The following is an 8,764-nucleotide window of genomic DNA, read 5'->3' as shown; positions in this document are numbered from 1 at the left end:
CCATTAGAGGCAATTTGATTAGCATATTTATTTTTGTTGCAGTTTCAATGTTAACACTAGAGGCTTGTAAAATAAAACACATAGCAATAAAATTAATTACAATGATATTTTAACAATACGAATAAATATCGTATGCATCAGAATAATCTTCACAGTCTTAAATCAACGATCGATGTTAAATTCTTGGATCTTAAATTCTTGACTGGGATGGGCTCTATATTATCAGTCAGCGATGCTATTACTTTTAATATTTGAAATTCAAATTCAATGGTAATAAATATTTATATTCTCATTTCATAACTTGCATCATGCAATCTGTTTCTGCGAAATCCACTTAGAACGACGACTATCAACAAACGGAAATACCTAGGAAAAAACCTTTTTGCAGAGGAAGCAAATTTCCATCGGGGGAACATAAATTGAAAAAACTCAATTATAAAGTCAGACCATGTGCAATGGATGGAGAATTTAACTCTGAATTATTTTCGAATTAATAATATTCAGTAATTGAATTTGATTTAGAGCGAAATCGATTTGATAACATGTTGATCTATCAATCGTCGGATGATAGAATTTATTGAGAAGCTATTAACGTCAATTTTAACTACGATATTATCATATCCATAAATAAGAGAGTTAAAGCTAATTTATGGTTCACACAGTAAAGGGGGCGTCTAATAATCACGTGATCGATTTTTTAGGGATTTTTGGACGCCCCCTCCCCTTTGGTGATATATAAGTCTCTACATAATTTTTTTTCTAAATTAGGTAAAAAAATAAATAGAGGGAAGTCCCCGAGTGTAAATAAATAAAAAAATATTTTACGAAATGTTTATTAAATTATGACTTATGTTTCATAACAAAGTTAGAAATCAAACTAAATTAACACAAACGCAATCTTTGCTCAACAATAATTAATACTATCAATCAAACGTTGGTAACAAAGTATGATTTTACAAAGTTGCACCTGGTACCGGACATTTCAAAATAACCAGCTTTGAACACATATGTAGCCATCTCCACACCTTGGAATGTCTGCACATTTGTGTTTGACGAATATTCTTAGATGTTGCAAAAAAATCACTATTTATTCACCCTTTTGGCTGGGCCACACCGATGCTCTCAGCTGGAGCATTCATCATAAGCTTTTAATTTTTTGACTAGGAAATACGAAAAATGGGGGTATGTAGTGGCCATTAGCACTCATACAAAACAAAATTAAATAATAAGAATAAATTACGTCAATTCTCACAGAAATATCAATAAGTTGACTGTCCGGCGTTAAGGGACGACTTAGTGTCCGATGCTAAGAGAAAGGCATATTCATTCATTTGGTGGTACCTACTAAAATTGTTTAAAATATCTAATAATAAAAAAATTTGTACTCGCTTAAATAATACGTGTTAAATAGAGCGTCCGGCTTTAGGTGCCGTCCGGCGTTACGAGACTTCCTCCTACACGTGATATCTCACTAGACCCCTCCCTCCCCCATGTGATTTTTAGAGATTTTTTGTCAACCCCCTCTATTCCCACGTGATTAATGGAATTCCCCAAAGCTCAATTATATAAACAATAGCAAATAAATTAGGAAACGCAAAATTTTCTAAAAGAAAAGTGCTCTAGAAATGTATTAGGGTAGAGCGGGGCTAGTTGAGCATAGGGGCAAGTTGAGCAATCGAAACCGTTCGTTTAGGCATTATATGGCGAAAAGATAGAGGTTTGGGAGAAATAAACATCCCGCGATCGTTAGTGGCCGCTGGACAAATGAGTGAGGCTCACGGGCGTTTTGTTTATTTTGAGACCAAAAAGTAAAAAAGTAATTCATCAAGAGTTTTTGTCTGGTTTAGTCAAATGTTATTTGTTTTTAATCAGGTAAATGTTATTCTTCCATATAATTATAGTACTTTTAAGATGTATAGAGATTCTAGGTATAATTCTCACGGTTTTTTTTATAAACTCACTTTTATTTTGAAATTCCGAGTTGGGGTTAGTTGAGCATAGTTTCTAAACTTGTACTGTTACTAAGGCAATTACCATTAACTTCCAGAAATTAATTATTATTTTCAAGATTTAAGCCAAGTCTATGAGTAATAATATAAAGAAATAATGATTTTAAACAAAAATACTGAATATAATGGTAAAATAATTTCTAAGATACGATATTGTTTTTGTTGATTCTACTTTTCGTTAATTATTCAAAGCAAATTACTATAAGTTTTATTTTCTCTGTCAATAAAGACTATAAATATAGAACTGGTTATTAAAAACTTATTTTATTTCATCACTAATTGACTTTGAACCTATGATTTCATTATACTTTCTTAGTGCTCAACTTACCCCACCTATGGGGTACATTGAGCATACTTGACTTTTTGCATTTAAACAGCTGTAGCTTCTAAATTTTACTTATTGCCAAAGAATAGTATTAACACTTTTGTTAAGCGATAAACAACAAATCCATTAAGCCGTATAGCAATTTATTGAGACTTTTCATTGAGGAGCTACATCCGTTTAAGTAAAATTTGCTCAACTAGCCCCGCCCTACCCTACCAAATTCTTGATACAGACAAACAAAAATATGAATCAAAAAAGTTTATAACAAATAAATGATTTTTTTACACTGGCATTTAATCGCGGTCTCGGCATGCTTTCAGAATACATCTGAAATATTTATATTGCTTACAAATAAGACCCCCCATCAGCCAAGATTACACATTGTAAGAACAAAACGAAAATTACATCTGCAACAAAGAACCATATCGTGTACCTAGTACTATGTCGAGAACGTCGTGCAATAATACTTCTGATATAAAAATAATCAATGTTGTCTTGTAAGATTATAGTGTGATTTATAATTAAATGCTGTAGCCTAAGGACCTCAATGTTTCGTAATTTACATTTTAATCAATTTGAAATTTTTACAGAAAGTGTAGCTTCTATGCTAGTGGGCCATTATTGTAGGTCAATTTACAAAAGGTGAAAAATTAAAATTCAATTGGATCGAGCGGGGCTTAAATGCCTGCCAGAAAATGTCCACAACCATTATTTCAAAAACAAGTAAAATGATATACCATTTAAACGCACTAATTTGAAGTATAGGGTAAAATATGTGTAATCTGGGCGACATCGATATCACAAGATAAACGGTCATTGTCAATTTTTTGACCTTCAATTTTATAATGACTAACTCTGCAATTAAAATCCAATTATAACGGTTCACGATTATTAATATAATTAATCAGCAGAAATAGTTACGCGTAGTAATTAGGAAATCATTAAAAAAATCATTTAAAATTCGTCGACACAAAAGAAATATTCAAACAATGGGATAGTTTTAATGCGATTTTTTATTTTATATTTTTTGTGCCTATTGAGAAAGTCATTTAGCAGTAGGCAGCTTTCCTACTACTTTCCCACAGAAAACTGGGTACAGATTTAGTTATACAAGCTTAATTTGCGTTAATGATAAAACTTCTATTATTAGACTAGACATACCTCCAATTTTTGCTACTTTATCATCTTTAGTTTTTGTTACTAAAATGTGTTGACTATTTAGGATTTATTTTAGTTAAAATCCTAGACAAAAACTTATCTGAAGAGAGAGTTCAATTCAAGTAGCTTAAATATTATTCATTAATTTTTTAAATCAAACTTAATCATAGCGAATACTATTTAAGAATTTAATATCTAAAAAAAATATTTTATGAAAAAAAAATTGAAAAAAACATTTTTTTTTCAAAATCATTCAAATCGGACGCTTAGTTCTCTCAAAAACTGTCATTTTTTGCTACATTTAGCTCTGTATCTCCGAAACCGCTGAACCTGCCTTTGCTAAAAACTAATAACCACTTCTCCCTATCATTACGAATTGAATGTTTTTTGGATTATTTAAATCCGATACGCCGATCTCTCAAAAACTTGATTTATATTTTCTGCATTCTTTGCTCCGTATCTCTGAAACGGCTGAACCTGCCTTTGCCAAAAACTAATCAGCACATCTTCCTATCAATAGGAATCGAATGTTTTTAGCCATTTAAATCGGTTGATCCGTGCGTACGAAAACGTGGACGAAAAATTGTGTTCATACATACACACACACACATCCATTTTTTCTGAGGTATGCCAAAATGTTCAGAAACCTTCAAAACGTCGAGAAATGTAAAATGAATTTTATTTCGATTTTCGGCCCATTACAATAACTTACCCTACGCGAAGTAGGGTAATATTGACCATTTATTTATTCAAAATCCTAAACAAAAACTTATCTGGGAAGGGAGTTTAATTCAGAATGCTTAAATGTTATTTATAAAAAATTTTAATCAAAATTATTCATAGTAAATACTATTTAAAAATTCAATAAAATTCAGTTATAATCAGAAATCAAAATACTATATTTTTTGAACTATGGATTTTTTTAGTATGTTTCAAGCATACAATTTTGTATAATTTTCTTCATAAATTTAAAAATTTATAATTGCTCTTAGTTCCATATACAGATAAACACGGATTATTCAAAATTTCTAATATTTAGGAACTACTAGTCTATCTTATAATTACAGTTTTTTTTACTATTTTGTCTAATTAGTCTAATTTCTTAGAATATAGTTAAGTAATGACTAATGAAGCTAAATATTTTCCCAAGCTTGATATAAAACATTATTATGTCTACGAATTAATATTGTCATTTTGTTTTATGGTGTATCTGATGACTGTGAAATTAATCCTATAATATATCGGTAAGTAATCGATATGTTTTTAATAATAAAGTATCCAATTAACTTTTATCTTCAGACGTCGCCAAGTAGATAGTGCAGTGGAACTTTTTGCAGAATTGATATTCACTGTGGATTGATAAATATTTGGGAAAATATTTGTAAGTTTGCTCCTTCTAGGAATCATTGTTCTATAAATGGGTTTTTTGTAACTTAGGATATGCACAATATTAGAAATATTATAAAAAATTACTGAACGTAATAATTTGAGTGAAATGTTTAATTTTGTAATTGTAATACATGTAAGTTTAACATATTGTTGTAGTAGTCGTTATCTTCTATATATATAAAAATAAGTCGGGTTTTCCTTCCTGATGAAATAACTCCAGAACGCACGAACCGATTTCGACAATTTTGCATTCGTTGGAAAGGTCTCGGGCTCCGCAAGGTTTATAGCTAAGAAAATGTGGTGCATGGCATCGTGCCTCAATGCAAATTGCTGGAACTTTACGCACCGTAATTAAAAATTCGAGTAATGACATTAGTGAGAATTATCAGAATTATGCTTGCTTAAGTCATCGAGCAATTCTTGCCGCAAAGAATAATGATGTACACGCACTGAATTTCATCATTCAATCAAAAATTGCTGGCTATTTGGTGACATACCAATGATTCCGACTGGTCTTCCGTTTGACTTCAAACGATTGCAATTTCCTGTTCGCCTTGCGTTTGCAATAACAAGTCGCAAGGCCAATCGCTTAGTGTTTGCGGGATAAATTTCAAATAGATTATTTAGAAAATCATTGTTTTTCACATGGGCAGTTATACGTTCCCTGTTCACGAGTTGGAAAACCATCCGCTTTGTTTGTGTTAACGTCAGACCAAAAAAACAAAAAATGTGGTTTACCAAAGATCACTTCCATGAAACGGATAATTTGCGGATTCACTTTTATTTACTTAGAAAAGTTCAACTAAAAAACACTTCATTTTTGTAATCGAAATAAATTCATTACTGTTGTGCAATAAAATCAAATTTTTCCTTTTCAAATATAAAACAAACAAAAAATTTCTTCATCTTTCTCACGAAACCATCTGGTGGCGAAACGGAGTTCGTCGGGTTTGCTAGTATTTAATATAAATGTTCAAATGTAAATGTAAAATGTGAAAGTATTCACATATTTTGTCCACTCGTTCTTTCTCAATTAATGTGATTGATTGCTCATCGTCAAACGGATTTGATAAAATAATGGCCGTGTTATACATCTTCGGAATCGGATTACATTATGCGAAAGATATAAAATGTGTTCGAATAAATTTCTCACTTGACCACACACGATCGGTCTGTCAATTGCCCGACGACGGGTATCTGATTTCTTTATTATTATTGTCTTGTGAGAAAGATTACACCGATATCCTCGAATGAGGACTGATGTAGTTTTTGAAAAATGATATATCAAATTTTGTTCTAATTTGTCAATTAGTTGCACAACTGCTTGAGATACCACATTCCAGGAGACTCGATCGAAAATCACCAATGGATAATATCCTAATCTAGCAAATTGTTTAATGGAACAATTTCTATAATTTTTACTAAATCATCAAATTAAGATCGTTAATTTTTTAGGTACTATTATAATTTTATTTTATTATTTATTATTATGATCTATATTTATACATCTTAGTACAGCAGCTCATAGAATGTCATTACTGTTCTGATTGCTGTATAACAATACATAAATAAACTAGTGGGGCGCATGGCATCGTGCCTTAAGGCAAATTGCTGAAACTTTCCGTACCAAAAATTATTTTTTTTTAAAGATTAACATTTAAAAAAAAATACTCTGAAAAAATTAGATTTTTGAGAAACAATAAATTTTTGTCAAAACTTACTTTATTTTTTAAAAAAAAGACATTTTGAAGAAAAATTTATTTTGAAATATTTTGGAAATTCTGAACTTTTTTTCAAAGAAATCGTACTGCTTTAACTGCATAGAGACGAAATATCGAAGCGCGTAAGCGCCGCGTCGCCGTCTAACGGATAAACACTGATATGGAACTCATAGGAATGTAAACAAAATTTATACTTATTGTTAAAATCTCTATAAAATATCTGATAATTTTATGTGCATATGCCTAATGATCATTCTTGACCGCCAAATGGCATTTGTTTTTACTTTTTTTACTAGATCTCCAAAAGCGCTAGAAGGTACATGAAAATTTATCAGTTCTTCATCTTGTTAATACAAGTAAAAACTTTTTTGAGTAATTCAAATCGGACGCTCCCGTTCTCTTAAAAACTGAGCTACCGTTTTTAGCACTTTTTGCCCCATATCTTCGGAACGGCTAGACCTGCCTTTGCCAAAAACTAATCAGCACGTCTCTTTATCAATACGAATCGAATGTTTTTTGAATTATACAAATCGCTCCATCCGTTTTCGTTGACGAAAATTTGTATCCGAACACACACACATATATCCATTTTTTCTAAGGCATGCCTAAATGTTCAGAAGGTTTTGAAACGTAAAGATATATAAAAAAAATTATTTTCGATTTTTTTGCGATTACTATAACTTGCCCTACGGGAAGTTAAAAAATGTCAATTCACAGAAATAGCAGCAAATTGACTGTTTCAATTCAAACTTTAAAATCTATAGCATGTTACATATGACCGACATTTAACCGACGATATTAATTGCTTTTACTTTTGACAATTAAAACAGTTAATTTTGTTTTATCCTCTGGGCACAAAAATATTTAAAAAGTGCATCAAACAAGTCCAAGACAAAAGATTGCCCTAAAGGTTCTGCACCATTAATTTCTTCGTAAACGATTCTGTACTGTACCCCGTTTTATGTGGGAAAATGGTAGGACAGCTGCCTACTGCTATATGACTTTATCAGTGGACGCAAAAAACTATGAAATTAAAAATCGCATTAAAACTAACGCATTGTCTAAAATTTTTGAATGATTTGCTAATTACTACGCGGAACTATTTCTGCTGATTAATTATATTAGGGGGCGTCCATTAATTACGTGATCGATTTTTTAAGGTTTTTTGGTGATACGTGGTGATATTCAAAATAACCCCCTTCCCCCTCCAAACATCTCGTGTATTTTTAGTTACAAAAATATGGTATTTTTTTGAAAATGTTTGGATTTTTTTTTTCAAAAAAATCTGGTAAAAAATACACGTGATATTACTATTACAATACCCCTCCCTTCCCTATGTGATATTTCGTGATTTTTTATCTCAGGTGATTAATGGACGTTTCCTTAACACTTTTGCAGACGTGAATCCTGTAGCATTCATTTTCGTTGCAGAGAATAGGCGTAATACTTGACGTGGATGCTATAGCATTCATATAGTATATAATGATCAGAGAATAGAAGCGTAATACTTGACGTGGATGCCACAGCATTCATATAACAACCTGACCTGATTATCATATTGTAAATCAAATTTTGAATATCACAACCAATTTACAAATAAAATGAATGTCAATTTTTGTATTTTGCTGAAACTTTTACTGGTCGCGAACGTATTAATAATCGTATGTATATCGCTCTCAAACAAAAAGCATTGTACGATGTATTGCTCTCATAAGCAATTTCTCCCAATGTTTCCGTAGTGTAGTGGTTATCACGTGTGCTTCACACGCACAAGGTCCCCGGTTCGATCCCGGGCGGAAACATGGGAAATTTTTTTTATGTAAATATTTATTTTTTTTTGATTTTATGTAATTTTTTTTTTGAATTTATTTGTATTTAGTGCTAACACAATTAATATTTCTTTTAAATAATTAAAATATATAACCACTATATTATATTGCACGTCATATAGATAAGAGATCACTTCAATCACAAATGTCCGACTCAAACGATACATTTATAGTATATTTATTTATTAAAAGGCCATGTCAGTCATATATGTATGACATAAAAAAGAGTGTTTTCCAGGAATTTTTTGTATACATGAAGTTTTCTTGATACAATAATTTAATAAAGATAACGTCGCCCATGTGATTTTTTTAGCGTGTTAAAATAGGATATAC

The 8,764-nt window shown here is 31.1% G+C and overlaps 1 non-coding gene across 1 annotated transcript; it reads left to right on the top strand.

Moving 5' to 3' along the window:
- Nucleotides 1-8,331: 8,331 nt before the first annotated feature.
- Nucleotides 8,332-8,404, top strand: Trnav-cac. The gene has a single exon. It is a non-coding gene; the product is annotated as a tRNA-Val (tRNA).
- The last annotated feature ends 360 nt before the right edge of the window (nt 8,405-8,764 follow it).

The sequence above is a fragment of the Ctenocephalides felis genome, unplaced genomic scaffold (genome assembly GCF_003426905.1).
Source record: "Ctenocephalides felis isolate EL2017-DRISC unplaced genomic scaffold, ASM342690v1 CF-g0.4_SCAFFOLD_01170, whole genome shotgun sequence".
NCBI classification, from domain to species: Eukaryota; Metazoa; Arthropoda; class Insecta; order Siphonaptera; family Pulicidae; genus Ctenocephalides; species Ctenocephalides felis.
This window is presented reverse-complemented; position numbering and strand designations above follow the sequence as displayed.